Source organism: Chiloscyllium punctatum, chromosome 5 (assembly GCF_047496795.1).
Source record: "Chiloscyllium punctatum isolate Juve2018m chromosome 5, sChiPun1.3, whole genome shotgun sequence".
NCBI classification, from domain to species: Eukaryota; Metazoa; Chordata; class Chondrichthyes; order Orectolobiformes; family Hemiscylliidae; genus Chiloscyllium; species Chiloscyllium punctatum.
In genome coordinates this window covers 137,410,725-137,428,702 of record NC_092743.1, presented here as the reverse complement: position 1 = coordinate 137,428,702, position 17,978 = coordinate 137,410,725, and the positions used below count along the sequence as shown (strand labels likewise).

The 17,978-nt window shown below is 40.6% G+C and overlaps 1 protein-coding gene across 24 annotated transcripts in view; it reads left to right on the top strand.

The window, feature by feature from the left end:
* The window catches only part of sulf1 (sulfatase 1), a 403,560-nt gene that overhangs the window by 203,295 nt on the left and 182,287 nt on the right, over nt 1-17,978 (top strand). For 21 of the 24 annotated variants that reach the window (XM_072571458.1, XM_072571453.1, XM_072571452.1 and 18 more), the window contains one exon: nt 13,378-13,420. The exons of 2 other annotated variants lie outside the window; for them this stretch is intronic. The gene's annotated coding sequence lies outside the window, so the exon portion shown is untranslated. Of the gene's footprint in view, nt 1-11,551; nt 11,698-13,377; nt 13,421-17,978 lie in introns of all 24 variants that reach the window. One more of the 24 variants, XM_072571461.1, reaches the window with a different exon arrangement.

Sequence of the window (17,978 nt, the reverse complement as noted above, 5' to 3'; positions counted from 1 at the left end):
TAACACTGTGGCACCTGGGTCTCTACATCTTGCAAACCATAATAAGATCCATTTGTCCCAACACTTTGCTTTCTGTTGTTTAGCTCATCCTTTTTCCAACCTAATGAATTACCCCAATCCCATGTGATCCTGCATTGTGTATTAACCTTTTGTGTTGGCACCTTATCAATGCATCCTGGATGTCCAGATGTACTATAGGATCCCTATTATACACTTGGCAAATTATATAGAGTCATAGGTATGTGCAGCACGGAAACAGACCCTTCAGTCCAAATCGTCCATGCTGACCAGATATCCAAACCCAATCTAGTCCCACCTGCCAGCACCTGCCCCATTTCCCTCCAAACCTTCCTATTCATATACCCATCCAAATGCTTTTTAAATGTTGTAATTGTATGAGCCTCTACCATTTTTTCTGGCAACTTATTCCATACACATATCACCCTTTGAGTGAAAATATTACCTCCTAGGTCTCTTTTATATCTTTTCCCTCTCACCCTAAACCTATACCCTCTAGTTCTGGACTCCCCCGTCCCAGGGAAAAGACTTTGTTTATTTATCCTATCCATGTCCCTCATGATTTCATAAACTTCTATAAGCCTCCACTGCTCCAGGGAAAACAGCCCTAGTCTATTCAACCTCTTCCCCCATAGCTCAAATCCTTCAACCCTGGCAACATCCTTGTAAATCTTTTCTGAACCCTTTCAAGTTTCACAACATCTTTCCGATAGGAAAGATACCAGAATTGCACGCAATATTCCAACAGTGGCCTAACCAAAGTGCTATACAGCCGCAACATGACCTTCCAACTCCTGTACTCAATACTCTGACCAAGAAAGGAAAGCATTCCAAACGCCTTCTTCACTATCCTATCTACCTGAGACTCTACTTTCAAGGAGCTATGAACCTGCACTCCAAGGTCTCTTTGTCCAGCAACACTCCCTAGAACCTTACCATTAAGTGTATAAATCCCGCTAAGATTTGCTTTCCCAAAATGCAGCACCTCACATTTATCTAAATTAAACTCCATCTGCCATTTCTCAGCCCATTGGCCCATCTGATCAAGATCCTGTTGTAATCTGAGGAAACCTTCTTCTCTGTCCACTACACCTCCAATTTTGATGTCCTCAGCAAACTTACTAACTATACCTCTTGTGCTCACATTCAAATTATATAAATGATGAAAAGTAGTGGACCCAGCACCAATCCTTGTGGCACTGCACTGGTCACGGCCTCCAGTCGGAAAAACAACCCTCCGCCACCACCCTCTGTCTTCTACCTTTGAGCCAGTTCTGTATCCAAATGTCCATATTACAGTCTTCCTCACCAGTATCCCACGGGGAACCTTGTTGAACTCCTTAATGGAGTCCATATAAATCACATCTACTGTTCTGCCTTCATCAATTCTCTTTGTTACTTTTTCAAAAAAAACTCAATCAAGTTTGTGAGACATGATTTCCCACGCATAAAGCCATGTTGACTATCTCTAATCAGTCCTTGCCTTTCCAAATACATGTACACCCTGTCCCTCAGGATTCCCTCTGACAACTTGCCTGCCACCGACATCAGGCTCACTGGTCTATAGTTCCCTGACTTGTCCTTATCACCTTTCTTAAACAGTGGCACTACGTTAGCCAACCTCCAGTCTTCCGGCGCCTCACCTGTGACTATCAATGATGCAAACATCTCAGTAAGAGGCCCAGCAATCACTTCCCTGGCTTCCCATAGAGTTCTAGGGTACATCTGATCAGGTCAAGCTCACTGCCTTTATTCCTGATGAAGGGCTTTTGCCCGAAACATCGATTTTGCTACTCCTCGGATGCTGCCTGAACTGCTGTGCTCTTCCAGCACCACTAATTCAAAATCCAAGGCCTTGGTGATTGACCCACTTTTATGCGTTTCAAGACATCCAGCACTTCCTCCTCTGTAATATGGACATTTTCAAAATGTCACCATCTATTTCCCTACATTCTATGTCTTCCATGTCCTTTTCCACAATAAAAACTGATGCATCTCATCTTCCGACTAGGCATGTTACAGCCTGCTGGTCTCAACATTGAATTCAACAACTTCAGATGATTATCCCATCTTGACCCCTCTGTTTTCATTCTGCTCCGTAATTTTATTTCATTTGTTTTATTTATCTTTTTTTTCACTGTTCTGTACCTCTTATTTCTTGATTGTCTCTCTTTCTCTTGGTCCCCACTCTCTCATCACCATTTTCCTCTCCTCTTCCCCTTTGCTACCCTTCTCCCCTGTTTTCCATTTTGCCTCTGCTTCACCCGTTTCCCCCCCCCCCCCCCCCCCCATCCCCATCCCCAACATATTTTGTCACATAGCACTGGCTTCAACCTTGGTCATTCACAGCTCCTAATCACCCTATAATCTCTCTATGCACTGTCTGTACTACCTCTTTATTGCTACCTTTGCTTCTGGAGTCATGACTCACCTTCTTTTAGCCTAGTATAAATACCTCCCTATTTCTCTCTTTTTTTTAGCTTTGACAAAGGAACAGTTAGACTCGAAACATCAGCTCTTTTCTCTCCTTACAGATGCTACCAGACCTGCTGAGATTTTCCAGCATTTTCTCTTTTGGTTTCAGATTCCAGTAATTTGCTTTTTCTTGATGCAAAATGCCCGTTTAGTATCTGCCCCATCTCCTGCACTACACAAAGGCTGCCTTGCTGATCTTTGAGGGGCATATGCTCTCCCTAGTTATCCTTTTGTCCTTAATGTATTTGTAAAAACCCTTTGGATTTTTCTTAACTCTATTTGCCAAAGCAATCTCATGTCCCCTTTTTTCCCTCCTGATTTCTCTCTTAAGTATACTCCTACTGCCTCCATACTCTTCTAAAGATTCACTCAATCTATCCTGTCTATACTTGACATATGCTTCCTTCTTTTTCGTAACCAAACCCTCAATTTTTTTAGTCATCCAGCATTCCCTCCACCTACCAGCCTTTCCTTTCACCCTGACAGGAATATACTTTCTCTGGACTTTCATTATCTCATTTCTGAAGGCTTCTCATTTTCCAGCTGTCCCTTTACCTGCGAACATCTGCCCCCAATCAGCTTTTGAAAGTTCTTGCCTAATACCGTCAAAATTGGCCTTCCTCCAATTTAGAACTTCAACTATTAGATCTTATCTATCCTTTTCCATCACCATTTTAAACCCGGAATAATTATGGTCGCTGGCCCCAAAGTGCTCCCCTACTGACACCTCAGTCACCTGCCCTACCTTATTTTCCAAGAGTAAGTCAAGTTTTGTACCTTCTCTAGTTGGTACATCCACATCCTGAATCAGAAAACTTTCTTGTACACACTTAACAAATTCCTCTCCATCTCAACCCTTAACGCTATGACAGTCCCAGTCTATGTTTGGAAAGTTAAAATCCCCTACCATAACCACCCTTCTTATAGATAACTGAGAACTCCTTATAAATTTGTTTCTCAGTTTCCCCCTGACTATTAGGGGGTCTATAATACATCTTCAAAGAACTTGACCAAGTTAGTCAAACAAGATTTGCCCTTCATAAAACCATGCTTAATGAAGGTTGATTCAGTCGGGCCTTCATACTGCGTGATCTATATCACCAAAAAGATAAGAATAACAATGTCACATAGGATTATTAATTTCCTCCAAATCACCATCATGACCTAGGCATATATTATTGTTTCTTTATTATTGCATTCATAAGGAGAGCTTCGTAACCAGTGGCAAGAGGAAGAACACAGCATCACAAGGACTTCAGTACTTGGAGAAGAACTACCATCAATTATTAGGACAATTGGGATGGACAAGAATGGTCAAAGGATGCTTTATTTTACATTATTTAATGTTAGACTGAATTAGTTTTAATTGACATTTCAAAACGTCAGGCAAAATGAAAGAAGTAGTTAGGGTAGTCCTGATAATAAAGGCAGATATAAGGGCAATAGTGAGAAGGATTTTCGTTCAGAAGAGTAGGAAAAGAATCATGCAGGGGGAGGTAGAGAAGAGACAGAAAAGAGTAACTACAGTAGTTTACTAAAAGTAGTGATAAATATTAGCAGAGTGTGTTAATCAAGTAAGAGGCGTTCATAACAAAGGTAATGCAATAAATGTGAGGACTTTATCTTCATATTGGCAAATCAAATTGGCAAAATTGGTTTGGGGGATGAATTCATAGAATACATTGAGAAACATTCCTAGAACAATACACCATGGAACCAAACAGGAAAGATACATTTTTAGATCTTGAGCAAAGAGATATGATTAATTTGAGATCATGTAGTAAGGGATCATTCATGGAAGATTGAGTGTGATATGACAGAATTTCATGTTAATGTCAGCAATAATGTTCTCGCTTCCAAAACGAGAGGATCAAATTTACTTCAAGTTATGAGAAATGAATCAGTCAGCAGTTGAAAAATAAAAGGCATGACAATCAATTATGTAAGTATTTCATTACTCTCAATGAGAATAGGGAGAAGTAAAAAGTCCACGGTTGAGAAGTGGATATTTGTGGATAACTAAAAAGAGGAAAGGATAACATTAGACTAGACAAGGTTCCGCATGGTAGACTGGTTATAAGGTTAGATCACACAGGATCCGGGGGAGCTCGCCAAATGGGTACAAAATTGCTTTGGAGATAGGAGACAGAAGGTGGTGGTAGAAGGTTGTTATTTGGACTGGAGGCCTGTTGCCAGTGGCATGACGCAAGGATCGGTGCTGGGTGCACAGTTGTCCGTTATTTATATAAATGATTTGGATGAGGGTATAGGAGGCATGACTAGTGAATTTGCAGATGACACCAGAATTGGTGGTATAGTGGATAGTGAAGAAGGTTATCTAAGCGTACAATGGGATCTTGATCACCTGGGCCAGTGGACTGAGGAATGGCAGATGGAGTTTGATTTAAATAAGTGCATGGGGTTGCATTTTGGTAAGACAAACAGGGGCAAAACTTATGCAATTAATGGTCGAGACCTGGGGAGTGTTGTCAAGCAGAGATATCTTGGGGTGCAAAAACATAGTCCCTTGAAAGTGGTGTCATAGATAGACAGGATGATGAAGAAGACATTTGGCATTCCTGCTTTCATCAGTCATAGCATTTGAGTACCAAATTTGGGATGTCATGTCATGGCTATACAATACATTGGTTAGGCCACATTTGGAGTATTGCATACAATTTTAGCTGCCCTGCTATAGGAAGCAAGTTATTCAACTGGAAAGAGTGCAAAAAAGCTTTAGAAGGATGTTACCGAGACTGGAGGGTCTGAATTTTAAGGAGAGGCTGGATAGGCTGGGAATATTTTTCACTGGAATGTGGGAGGCTGAGTGTTGACCTTAGAGAGGTTTTAGCAAATCTTGAGAAGAATTGTAGCTCAGGTTGAGGATCTGGATTTAGGTTTACTTGCTGAGCTGGAAGGTTCGTTTTCAAACGTTTCATCACCATACTAGGTAACATCTTCAGTGAGCCTTCAGATGAAGCACTGGTGGTGTAGCCCTCTTTCTATTTATAGGCTTGGGTTTCCTTAAGTTGGTGATGTCATTTCCTATGGTGCTGTCATTTCTTATGGTGATGCCATTTCCTGTTCTTTTTCTCAGGGTATAGTAAACGGGATCCAAGTCAATGTGTTTGTTGATAGTGTTCTGGTTGGAATGACGTGTTTCAAGGAATTCTTGTGCATGTCCCTGTTTGGCTTGTCCGAGGATGGATGTGTTGTCCCAGTTGAAGTGGTGTCCTACCTCATCTGTATGTAAGGATACTAGTGAGAGTGGGCCATGCCCTTTTGTGGCTAGGTGATGTTCATATATTCTGGTGGCTAGTTTTCTGCCTGTTTGTCCAATGTAGTGTTTGTTATAGTTCTTGCAAGGTATTTTGTAAATGACATTAGTTTTGCTTGTTGTCTGTGTAGAGTCTTTCAAGTTCATTAGCTGCTGTTTTAGTGTGTGTTGGGTTTGTGGGCTACCATGATGCCAAGGAGTCTGAATAGTCTAGCAGTTATTTCCGAGATGTCTTTGATGTAGGGGAGAGTGGCTAGTATTACTGGACATGTTTTGTTTGCTTGTTTGGGTTTGTTGCTGAGAAATTGGTGGGCTATGTTCATTGGGTACCCATTCTTCTTGAATACACTGTATAGGTGATTTTCTTCTGCTCTGCGTAGTTGCTGCAGTGTGTGGTGGCTCGTCAAAATAATGTTCTAATGCAGCTTCATTTGTGGATGTTGGGACGACAGCTTCTATAGTTCAATATTTGGTCCATGTGTGTTGTTTTCCTGTAGACGCTGGTTTGAGTTCCCATTGGCTGTTAGCTCTACTGCAACATCTAGGAATGGCAGTTTGTTGTTGCTTTCCTCCTCTTTGGTGAATTTTATGCCAGTAAGGATATTATTGATGTCTTGAAGGTATCCTTTAGTTTGTTTTGCTTAGTCATCCACATAGTGGACCCAAAGTTTGGGTTGGATATTTAGCTGTTTGTTCAAGTCTCTGCATTACTGCCTCTGCTAAGCAATATATCAATATGCTGATATTGGGGATCCCATGGGTGGTCCCCTGTTTTGTCTGTAGGTTTTGTTGTTGAGGTGACGTGGGTGGTAAGGCATAGCTCCACTAGCTTGAAGATACTATCCTTGCTGATGAAGTTGGTGGTGTTTGGTGTATGTGTCTTTGGTTCTTCTAATAGTGTAGTCAGTGTTTCCTTGGCCAGGTTGATGTTGATGGATGTGAACAGGGCTGTTATGTCAAAGGAGACCATTATTTCATCCTCTTCTATCTTGGTGTCTTTGTGGTCTTTAGGAATTCTTGGGTGGAGTGGATGGAGTGGCGTGAGTCTCCTACTCAGTGTTTTAGTCTTTGATGTCGCTTCTTGGCCAATCTGTAAATGGTGTTCCAAGTAGCGAGACTATGGGTCTGAGGGAGGCTTCTGATTTGAATTTTGTGTAATCTGTAGAAGCGTGGTGTAATGGATACATCTGGTTTCATTTTTTGGAAGTCAATCTTGTTTATTTATTTACTTATTTCTCCAAATTTCTGCAAATCTTTGAGTAGGGCTGTGATTTGGTTCTCTAGTTGTTGGGCTGGGTCTATCGCCACTTGTTGGTAAGTATTTGTATTTGCAGGTAGTGTGTTTGTTTTCTCAATGTAGTCTCTTTGATTTAAAATGACTGTCAAGTGTCCTTTGTCTATAGGTAGGATAATAATGTTTTTATCTTTTTTTAGTCTTTCTAGTGTTTTCCTTTCTTGTGTATTGAGTGTATTTCCTTCCTTTTTCCTGCTTAATTTTGGTGCGGCTGCCTGTCTGATGGTTTGATGGGTTTCCTCTGTGAGTTGGTTGTCTTTCAGTGTTGTTTCTACTGCTGCAAAGAAATCTTTCTTGTCCGCATCCTGGAAGTTGTAATTTAAACTAGAGAGGTGTATAAAATTATGAGAGGTATATATAAGGTGAATGGCCAAGGTCTTTTCTTCAGGGTAAGAAAGTCCAAAACTAGAGGGCATTGGTTTAAAGTGAGAGATGAAAGATTTATAAGGGACCTGAGGGGCAGCATTTTTGCACAGAAGGTGGTGTATTGAATGAGCTGCCAGAGGGGTAGAGGTCAATGCAATTACAACATTTAAAAGACATTTGAACAGGGTACTAGATAGGAAGGGTTTAGAGGGATATGGACCAACTGCAAACAAATTGGACTAGTTCACTTTAGCAAACTTGGTTGGCATGGACGATTTGGGCTGGAGGGTCTGTTCCCATACTATGTGACCCCGTGACTCCATGACTCTGATTAAAAGAAGAGGATTATCATGTTGCCCAGATCAATTATACATTTGGGACTTGAGTGTATTTTGTAAACCAACAAAGGATGGCCAGAAAATGATAAGGAAGAATAAAATACAACATAAAAATAAGTGTCAAGAGCTTGCCAGGTGCAAAATTGAAGAGATTTGTAACTAAATATGGGTCCTTTGGAGCTGAGACAGGAGAAATTATAATGAGGAAGAAATGACAAAGAAGAAAAATAAATATTTTGTGTCATTCTTCACAGGAGATCATGAAAAAGATCTTATCAGAAACAGAGCAGATTCAAGGCTCATAGAAGACACAGAAAATTAATTAGTATTAGAACAGAAAATGTACTTGAAAAATTAATGGGACAAAAAGCCAACAAATCTCATGTATTTGGCCTATATTCTACAGTTCTAAAAGAGGTAGCTGTCAAAATTGTTGAAGCATTTATTTTAATACTCCTTGTAATATTCTTTGTAATAATTTGGAGGTATCCCAGTGTATTTGCGGGTAGCCAATATAGTATTGCTTTTCAAGAAAAAGAGCAGACAGGACAATTGTTTGACCTAAGTCATTGTGAAAATGCTGGAATATATTATTAAAGATGTGGTAACAGGGCAGATAGAAAATCATAATTATGATTAGTACATTTATCATGGCTTCATGAAAGAGGAACTGTGTGTGATCAATCTGTTAGGTTTTTGGAGAATAGATCTGTAGGATGGATAAAGGGAGATGGTGGATGTTGTATATATGGATTTTCAAAAAACTTTCAAAAGGTACGGGGCCATGAGATTGTTGGGAATGAATTTAATATATTTGTATAAATTGGTTAAAAGACAGAAAAAGCAGGATGCAAAAATAAACAGGTCATTTTCAGGTTGGCAGGCTGTTAGCAGTGATTCTCATGAGAATCGGTTTTTGAGCTTCATCTGGAACTGCTCTTTATTTATTAAATAGTATTGTAGAACGTCAAAGATCACACAGGGCTCTTTTTTAATATCCCATTCAAAAGCTTAACCTTAGATATCAAAGTACTCCCTCATTGTTGCATTGAAGTGCAAGGCTAGTTCTGGAGTGCAGCTTATACCCACACCATTTTGACTTGGAACAAAATGTCATCTTTGAGCTAGTACTGACATTTGTTACATACAAGCCATGTCCAAATGACTCCTCTTCATGCTTCAGAGCTCCTAACAACAAAAGGCCTTTGTGCAAAATTCAAATCTCAGTTATAAGTGAGTTTCTCGCAAAAGTGGGAAATGGTAAAAGGAAGTTACCATACTTCTTTAATTCTTGTACCAGAATGCTTAATGACAAGTTAATTTCCATTCGACCACAAGGCCATAGGAAATCAGAACAGGAATAGGCTATTCAGCCCCTTGATATTGGTTCCACCATTCATTAGGATCATGGCTGATGTGACACTCCTTGTCCACGTTCCTGTCCTTTACACCAAACCATTGATTCCCCTAATAATCAAGAATATATCTACTTCAGTCCTATCTCACAAGGACTGCTCCCCGTGGTTCTTGGTGGCAAGGACTTACCACCATCTGAGAGATGAAATTCCTCCTTATCTTAGTCTAAATGGGCACCCCTTTGTTCTTGTGACTATGCCCTCTGGTCGTAAACTCTCCCATGAGGGGGAATATACTGTCAGCATTTACTGTGTTAAGCCCTATAAGAATCCTATTTGGTTCAATAAGATCACCTCTCATTCTTCCGTTGCAATGAGTAGAATCCCCATGGTAAGGCTGTGGGGAATGTTGTTGAACAAAGAGACCTAGGTGTGCAGCTGTATAGTTCCTTGAAAGTGGTGTTGCTGGTAGAAAAGATGATGATGAAGGCATTTGGCACACTTACCTTCATTGGTCAGAACATTGAGTACAGGAATTGGTATGCCATTTTGCAGCTGTACAGGACATTGGTGAGGCCACTTGCAGAACACTACATACAAACCTGGTGACCCTTCAGTAGGAAAGATGTTGTTAAACTTGAGAGGGTACAGGAAAGACTTACAAGGATGTTGGCAGCACTGGAAGGTTCAAGCTAAAGGGAGAGGCTGAATAAGCTGAGGCTATTTTTCCATGGAACTTCAGAGGATGAGGGGTAACCTTATAGAAGTTTATAAAATCATGAGGGGCATGGATAGGGTGAATTGCCAAGGTCTTTCCCATAGGATGGGGGAGTCCAAAACTCGAAGGCATTTGTTTAAGGTGAGAGGGGAAAGATTTAAAATGGACCAAAGGGGTAACTTTTTCACACAGAGGCGGGTACATGTATGGAACAAGCTGCCAGGGGAAATGGTGGAGGTGTGTAGAATTACTGCATTCAAAAGGCATCTGGAGGTGTACATGAATAGGAAGAGTTTAGAGGGATAAGTACAAAATGCTGGCAAATGGGGTTAGGTCAGATTGGGACGCACTGGTCCAAAGGGTCTGTTTTGTATGATTCTTTATGTGTTGTTTCCAGCAGCAGTCATCAGTGATTCAGTTAAACAAGGATTTGTGAGACCATATCTTGAAAACTGTGTACAGTTTTGGTCTGATTATTTAAGGAAGGATGTAAAAACATTGGAGGCAGTTCAGTAAAGGTTTACTAGGTTGGTACCAGGAATGAGCAGGTTGTTTTATAAAGGTAGATTGGATGGGGTTTGTTTGTTTCTAATGGGATTTAGAAGAGTGAGGAGTGAGTTAATTGAAGTCGATAAGACCCTGAATGGTTTTAAGAACGTGGACGTGGAAGGGATATTTCCTCTTCTGGGTCAGTCCAAAGCTAAGGGGCACTGCTTCAAAATTAGGGGCTGCCTTTACAGGACAAGGATGAGAAGGAATTCAATTTTTGTTTTTTGTCATGTGAGTGTTGTGCAATTTTGGATCTCACTGCCTTAGAAGATGGTGGAGGTGGGATCATTGAATATTTTTAAGACTGACAAAGACAGGTTGTTGTTAGGCAAGAGAATCAAAGGTTATCTGGGTGGATGGGAACGTGAAATTCAAAGCACAAACAATACAGATCGGCCAAGATCTTATTGAATTGCAACGCTGGCTTGAGGGGCTAAATGGTCTACTTCTGCTTCTAACCTATGTGTTCATTTGGGGGTTGGTTAGCTCATTTGGCTGGATGGAGAGTGAAGCCAGTGTGGGTTCAATTCCCATAGCAGGCAATGTGACCATGAAGGTCCGACCTTCTCAACCGTGTCCCTCACCTGAGGTGTGGTGACCACCACCAGCCATCTGTCTGTAACGAGAGAGCAGCCGTATGATCCATGGTAGTATGGCAATGTTACCTCTATGTTTGTATGAGCATCTGCATTTCTGATCATAAACAACTTGCAAATTTTAACAGTAAAGTTTGCTACTATCCTTCTCAGTGACTACTTTCTCCAAGTGAGAGCTAATAGCTTTGCTTGTTGGATGTCTGAGATATGTAATAGTTATTTACAAAGTGGGTATGTGAGATGACAAAAAAACCCCAAAGTTAGTCGGTCTGCTGATAGAAGATTAAAATCATATCAACATTTTAGGGCAGATAGAGAATATGATGTGTGACTTTACAGGACCTGGTTAACTGAGAATATTGTCAATGTTTGGCCAGTCATATTTGGTTATTAATGAGGCCTAAAGTGATTCGTGGGACCTGTCTCTGGAGACGCTGATGCTTTCTCATTCACTCAAAATAATCCTGCAAGTCAGTGCCTTTTTGGTTACTGGGTTGGCAAGTACAAGAAACTTTCCAGTTCTTTATGATGGTAAATCATTCAGTTTGATTTGGTTACATTCCAGCATTACGTATGGGGAAATTGAAAACCATGGCCCTAGTCAACTTGGACTTGGAAGGTCAGAGACTCTGACGATCATTCTTGAGTCTTTCAGTAAGTTGATTTGGAAGCTGTTAATGAGTTTCCATACATGTCAGATTGACCAAAAAGGTAAGGTTCTATTTTTAGTTTTGAAAGCTTTGGATAATAAATTTAATTGAAGTGATGTTTTCTGTGTAAGTTCTTTGATCTTTGATTTACTGCTTTATTCTGCTTTTCATTTGAATCATTTTCCATTTCATCGTTTCCCTCTTCTCTTCCCGTGGTAGTCTGTTTATACTTACAGGGGGTCCCTGATTTACGAATGTCCAACTTACGTGCTTATGAATGCAATCGCATGCAGGGATGTATTTTTAAAGACCTGACATGTGAACATTTCCTGTACGTAAGAACAGCTGCTTTCCATTGTCCAGCAGTGTGTTCTGACTTGTGTACAAATCGATTTGCGAATGGACTCCAGAACGAACCCTGTTCGCAACTCTGGGATTGCCTGAACTTACAATTGTCTGCTGCCTGTTGCGAGCTTTGTATCTTTCAATGTGATACAACTAAAAACAGAAATAGCTGCCTGCACTCTGCCACCAGCAACAATATCAACGGTGCATACCAGTAATACATTGATTAATTGATCAGTATGCATCTTGACATCTGGATTGTCGACATTTCCTTGAACCCCGCTGATGATACCAGTACCACCTTTCTACTGGACTAAATTGATTTTAGGACATGTACCAGGTACTTGCCACAAGACTGCAGGAGGTCAGGCACAGAAGTTGATTTCTTCATGAAGTAATTGGATCATTAGAAATAAAATATGAAAAATAAAATTATATTCTCAACAAAATTGTCTGTTTTTGTGTGCCAAGCCACCCATGGCGATTTTCATTACAAAGTAGTAAGCCTTCTAATTCCAACACAAAGAAACAATGTCAGCTGTGTGGAGCTATGAGCTGTAGGTGAAAGGAAAGAAGAAAAGGGAGAGTGACCTCTAAACTTGAAATAGTTTAAATGAGAATCTTCAGTGTTGGATCAATGCAAATTATCTCTTTAACATTGTTTAGTGTGTGCAAACGTCAATGATCCTCCTCATCTCTACACCAAGTGCCCAAATTTGTTATTTAAGAAAAATATTGATACAAATTTTGTAAAAGTCCTGCCTCAGTTCAGTGTGATTTACTTTCTCATTTGTTAATCTCACTACACTGTGCCATGGAAATCTCTGTACACAGGAAGGAAATGGATACTTAAGAAATATGCCACTGTAGCATATCAGATAAACAGCACTGAATTCAGGAAGCACTTGCAGATGTCCGAGAAAGCAAACTTTCACTTAATTGGGTGCAGATACTATGGAATAGGATTGCACTTGAAAAGAGCAGGTAATAGGAAGCAGTGTAATAGCTGTATAGCTGCATTTTACATGATGTTAACTGGCTCCAGTTGGAAATTGTTCAAAGGGGCAGGCATGCATGTGCAAGAAGCTCCTGCTTTGATAAAACAGTGAAAACTAAATGAAAGTACAGAGCACTGTGATGACAGCTAGATAGTCAAGTATAGCGTTATTAATGACCTTGCAGACCACTTGTGGTTTATGGAATATGAGAGGTATTTATATTATTGAAGCCTGAGGAGAAAGAGTTGTATTAAATGTCTCCTTCCTGTATCTATCCTATTATTTGCTGTACCCTACCCAATGTTAACTGCTGCTTTCAGTTCATGTTGTGGCATGATTCCAGCAACCAATACTAAGCACAGAAATTGAAACTGTTGTGATGGCTTTGTGTTTTGCAGTGATTTTTAACAACCAACCTTGCTGCATGAACTACTCAACACAGTAAGTAGCCCTTCTATTTGCAATACTCACTGCATTAGTTGATGTACAGATTCAAATTTGGAATGAGACTTTAAACAATATATTTTAACTTTGATCATTATAAATGGGTTGGCAGAGACTGGGGAAAAAAAAACCCTTGCTTATCTTGATCTTAGCTAATGAAATTTGCATTGTTTATTCAAGTCTTGGTTTCATTCTTAAGATGATTAAGAAAGTGTTTCTTTTATGGAGTCTACTGTGTTAAAATGTGAATGCTATTATATTTTTCTAAGGATGTTTATTTCAACCAGTTATTAACAGTACAGTAGAAGTTGCTTTAGTTTTTATCTAAGCTTCTAAATTCCTGGGTATTATACTTGGTTTCTTCTGAACTTATTGATCTTAAGCTGAGCTTGATTTTCTTGAATGTTTTGATCATGTTTAGGAGAGTCGTTAGTCTGCTCAGCTCAGATTCAAGTCCTATCAACCCAGCTGAAAAGTGCACATAAACAACTGCTTAATATTGGCACTTGCTAAAATCATTGCATTATAGAATGGTAATAGCGCAGGAAGCCATTTGGTGCATCCTGTCTATTCTCTTCAAGAACAACTTGGCTGCTCCTAGTCCCCTGCTCTTTTCCTGCAGCCGTGAAAGTGTCCTCTCCTTAGAGAGTGGGATATGTGGATGGCTCAGTGGTTAGTACTGCTGCCTCACAGCACCAAGGACCTGGATTCAATTCTAGCCTTGGGTGATTGTGTGGTGTTTGCATGTTCTCCTTGTGTCTGCATGGCTTTCCTCTGACAGTCCAAACATGTCCAGGTTAGGTGGGTTGGCTGTGCTAAATTGCCCATAGTGTCTTGGGATGTGTAGGCGAGGTGGACTCTTCACCCTTACTTCTCTTAGTATTAATTTCACGGGATGGTGGCATCACAGGCTAAGTGGTATTTATTGCCCATTCCTATTTGCCTAGAGGGAGTCAACCACATTGCTTTGAGTCCGGAGTCATATGTAAGTCAGACCAAGTAAGGATGGCAGATTTCCTTCCCTAAAGAACATCTGAAAGAACCAGATGGATTTTCTCCAACAATGGTTTCCTGGACATCATTAGACTCTTTATGTTAGGTTTTCATTTTTTAATTCAAATTCCACCTTCTGTCATGGTAGGATTTGAACCCAGGCCTCCAGAATGTTACCTGGGTCTCTGGATTTATAGTCTAACTATAATACCATGAGTCCATTTTTGGATTTTTGAGTGCATCCCTGCATCTAGTCCTGGTTATTTCATAACTTTAGGTACAGTCAGCCTTTCTAATACTTGCATTTTATCCATTTTCAGCTCATCCAATATCCTCATTGCCTCTTCTTTTAATGAGGCTTTAGCAGAATCTTATTCTCTGATAAAGACAAATGGAAGTACTCATTCAGTACCTCAACCAGGGCCTCTGCCTTGATGTACAAATCCCTTTTGGTCCCTAATCTGCCCATCCTTCTACTATTTATGTTCTGATGGAAGATTCTTGGATTCTCTTTCATATTATTTCACACAATCTCACTTTGCATCTCTCAATTCCACTTTCATTTGCTGCTCTGAAATTTATTCAGCCTGATTTTTGCTTATTTTACCAGTCTGCGATCTACCACATGCTCTCTTTCTCTGTTTGTTATCCTCTACCTCTTTTGTCATCCAGGGACCTCTAGATTCGTTTGTCTCGCAGCTGTGGCAAAAGTTTCCCCTCTTTAAAAAACAATCCGTTGCTCCATTACAATTTTGTTTGCCAATTTTTCATTTTAATTTATCCGAACCAGATTCGTTCTTGCCATTGAAAAATAGCTTTTCCCCATTTAATTATTTTCACCCTGGATTGATTCTTGTTTATTTCCACAGTTAATCTAAACCTTATAGTACCGTGATCATTGTTCTTTAAATATTTCCTGACTGAATACTTGATCCAACTGGTTTTCCAGAATCAGATCCAACAATGATGCCTTTTTTGTTGAACCAGAAACATACCGATCATTTCAAAAATACTTCCTTTTCTTATCATTTACACAATTACAGTTCTATCCCCAGTTATATTAAGGCAACTAAATCCTATTTTACTGCTCTGTATTTTATGAGCTGTCTCCAATTTCCATATAAATTTGCTCCTCAATATCTTTCCCCCCCAGTTGATGGCCTTTGGGATACACTTAATAGTTTTTTATTCACTCTATTGTTTCTTAAATCTAACCAAATAAATTCTGTCCATGGCCCTTCTAAGGTCTCTCTCCATGATATTATTGTTAGTCCATGCTGTCAACCCTCTTAATTTCTTTCTTTCCCGATCTTTCCTGAACAGCTTGTATCCAGATATATTTAGAATCCACTCCTGTCCTATTTTTGAGCTAGGCCTCTGTTGCTGCCACATTCCCGCAGTGCAATCTGCATCTACAGCTCACCAACCTTATTTACCACACTCCACGCATTAGGCAGCCATGATCTTGTTAAACAGTGAAACAGATTGAAGGGTTGAATGGCCTACTCCTATGTCGTGTCACGTGAAGTTAATTCAGAACCAATCCCAACGTTTCAGAAATCCAAAGACCTCTTTTCTGCAGTATCTTGCCAGCCATGCATTTATCTGCTATATCTTCTTATTTCTGTTCTTGCTAGTGAGTGACACCAGGATATTACAATAGACAATAGGTGCAGGAGTAGGCCATTCTGCACTTTGAGCCTGCACCACCATTCGATATGATCATGGCTGATCATCCTTAATCAGTATCCTGTTCCTGCCTTATCTCCATAACCCTTGATTCCACAATCCTTGAAAGCTCTATCCAACTTTTTCTTACATGAATCCAGAGACTGGGCCTCCACTGCCCTCTGGGGCAGAGTATTCCATACAGCCACCACTCTCTGGGTTAAGACGTTTCTCCTCATCTCTGTCCTAAATGGTCTACCCCGTAATTTTAAGCTGTGTCCTCTGGTTCAGCACTCACCCATCAGCGGAAACATGTTTCCTGCCTCCAGAGTGTCCAATCCTTTAATAATCTTATATGTCTCAATCAGATCCCCTCTCAGTCTGATGAAGGGCTTTTGCCCGAAACGTCAATTTCGCTGCTCGTTGGATGCTGCCTGAACTGCTGTGCTCTTCCAGCACCACTAATCCAGTATAAACTCAAGGGTATACAAGCCCAGTCGCTCCAGTCTTTCAGTGTAAGGTAGTCCCGCCATTCCAGGAATTGACCTCGTGAACCTATGCTGCACTCCCTCAATAGCCAGAATGTCTTTCCTCAAATTTGGAGACCAGAACTGCACGCAATACTCCAGGTGTGATCTCACCGTGGCCCTGTACAGCTGCAGAAGAACCTCCTTGCTTCTATACTCACTTACTTCCTTTGAGGTCCTGCATTAGTGTCTTTCTTAGCTCCGTAGAGTTTTCCTGCAGGTCATATTCCTTTATCTACCAGGCTTCACCGACTCAGTGTACCATCCTGAGTTCACAACTGACAATGCAGCATTTCCAGGCTGTGTACAAACTATAGAATTGCCAATCAGCATTGCTGCCCAATCTTCCTTCTCCATACCAAACAACAGAGCCAGCTGCTGTGCTGGAAGCTCCCCAAAGAAACCATGTAAAAAGATTACATTCAGGGCTGAACACCAGTTGGTGGAGGAGAGGCATTCCATGGACTTGTGCACTTCCTACCTAGTCCTCCCAGATACTCATTGCTTGGCACTTGTGTGGCACAAATATCTCCTGCCACTTGTCAGTCCACGCCTGGGTATTTTTTCAGGTTTTGGTGCATTTGGCCGAGGATTACTTCAATATCTGAGGCGTTGAGAGTGGTGCTGAACTCATTGGCAAACATCCTCACTTTATGATGGATGAAAGGCTTTTGATGAACCAGTTGAAGTTGGTTAGGATGAGGATACTATTTTGAGGAAATCCCGCAAAGATGTCTTGGAGCTGGGATAATTAACCTCCAACAATCACAACTATCTTCCTCTGAGCTCAGTATAACTCTAATCAGCAGGAGGGTTTTCCTCCTGATGCCCTTCAACTTCAGTTTTGGTATCTTGACACCTTGATGTTAAGTGCAGTCACTTTAATCTCACCTCTGAAATTCAGCTGTTCTGTCCATGTTTGAACTAAGTCTATAATGAGGTCTGGAACTGAGTGGCCCTGGCAGATCCCACACTGAACGTCAGTGAGTAGGTGTCATGTGGAGTGAATTGAATTGGGGGAAGACTGGCATCTGTGATGCTCAGGACCTCTGAAGGAGGCTAAATGGATCATTCATTCGGCACTTCTGACTGAATTTGGTGCAAATGATTCAGCCTTGTCTTTTATCACACAACACAATGGAGAGCGTTCTCAATGTGAAAACAGGACCTCTTCTCCACAGTGGAGTGGAGTGTACAGTGATAACTCCTAATGATACTCATAGAGTCACATTGGTCTACAACACAGAAAAATGTCCTTCGGCCCATTGACTCTGTGTCAGTCAAAAAAGCCACTTAACTATTCTAACCCCTTTGCAAAGACTTGGCCCATATCCTGGCATGCCTTGGCATTGCAAGTGTCCATCTAA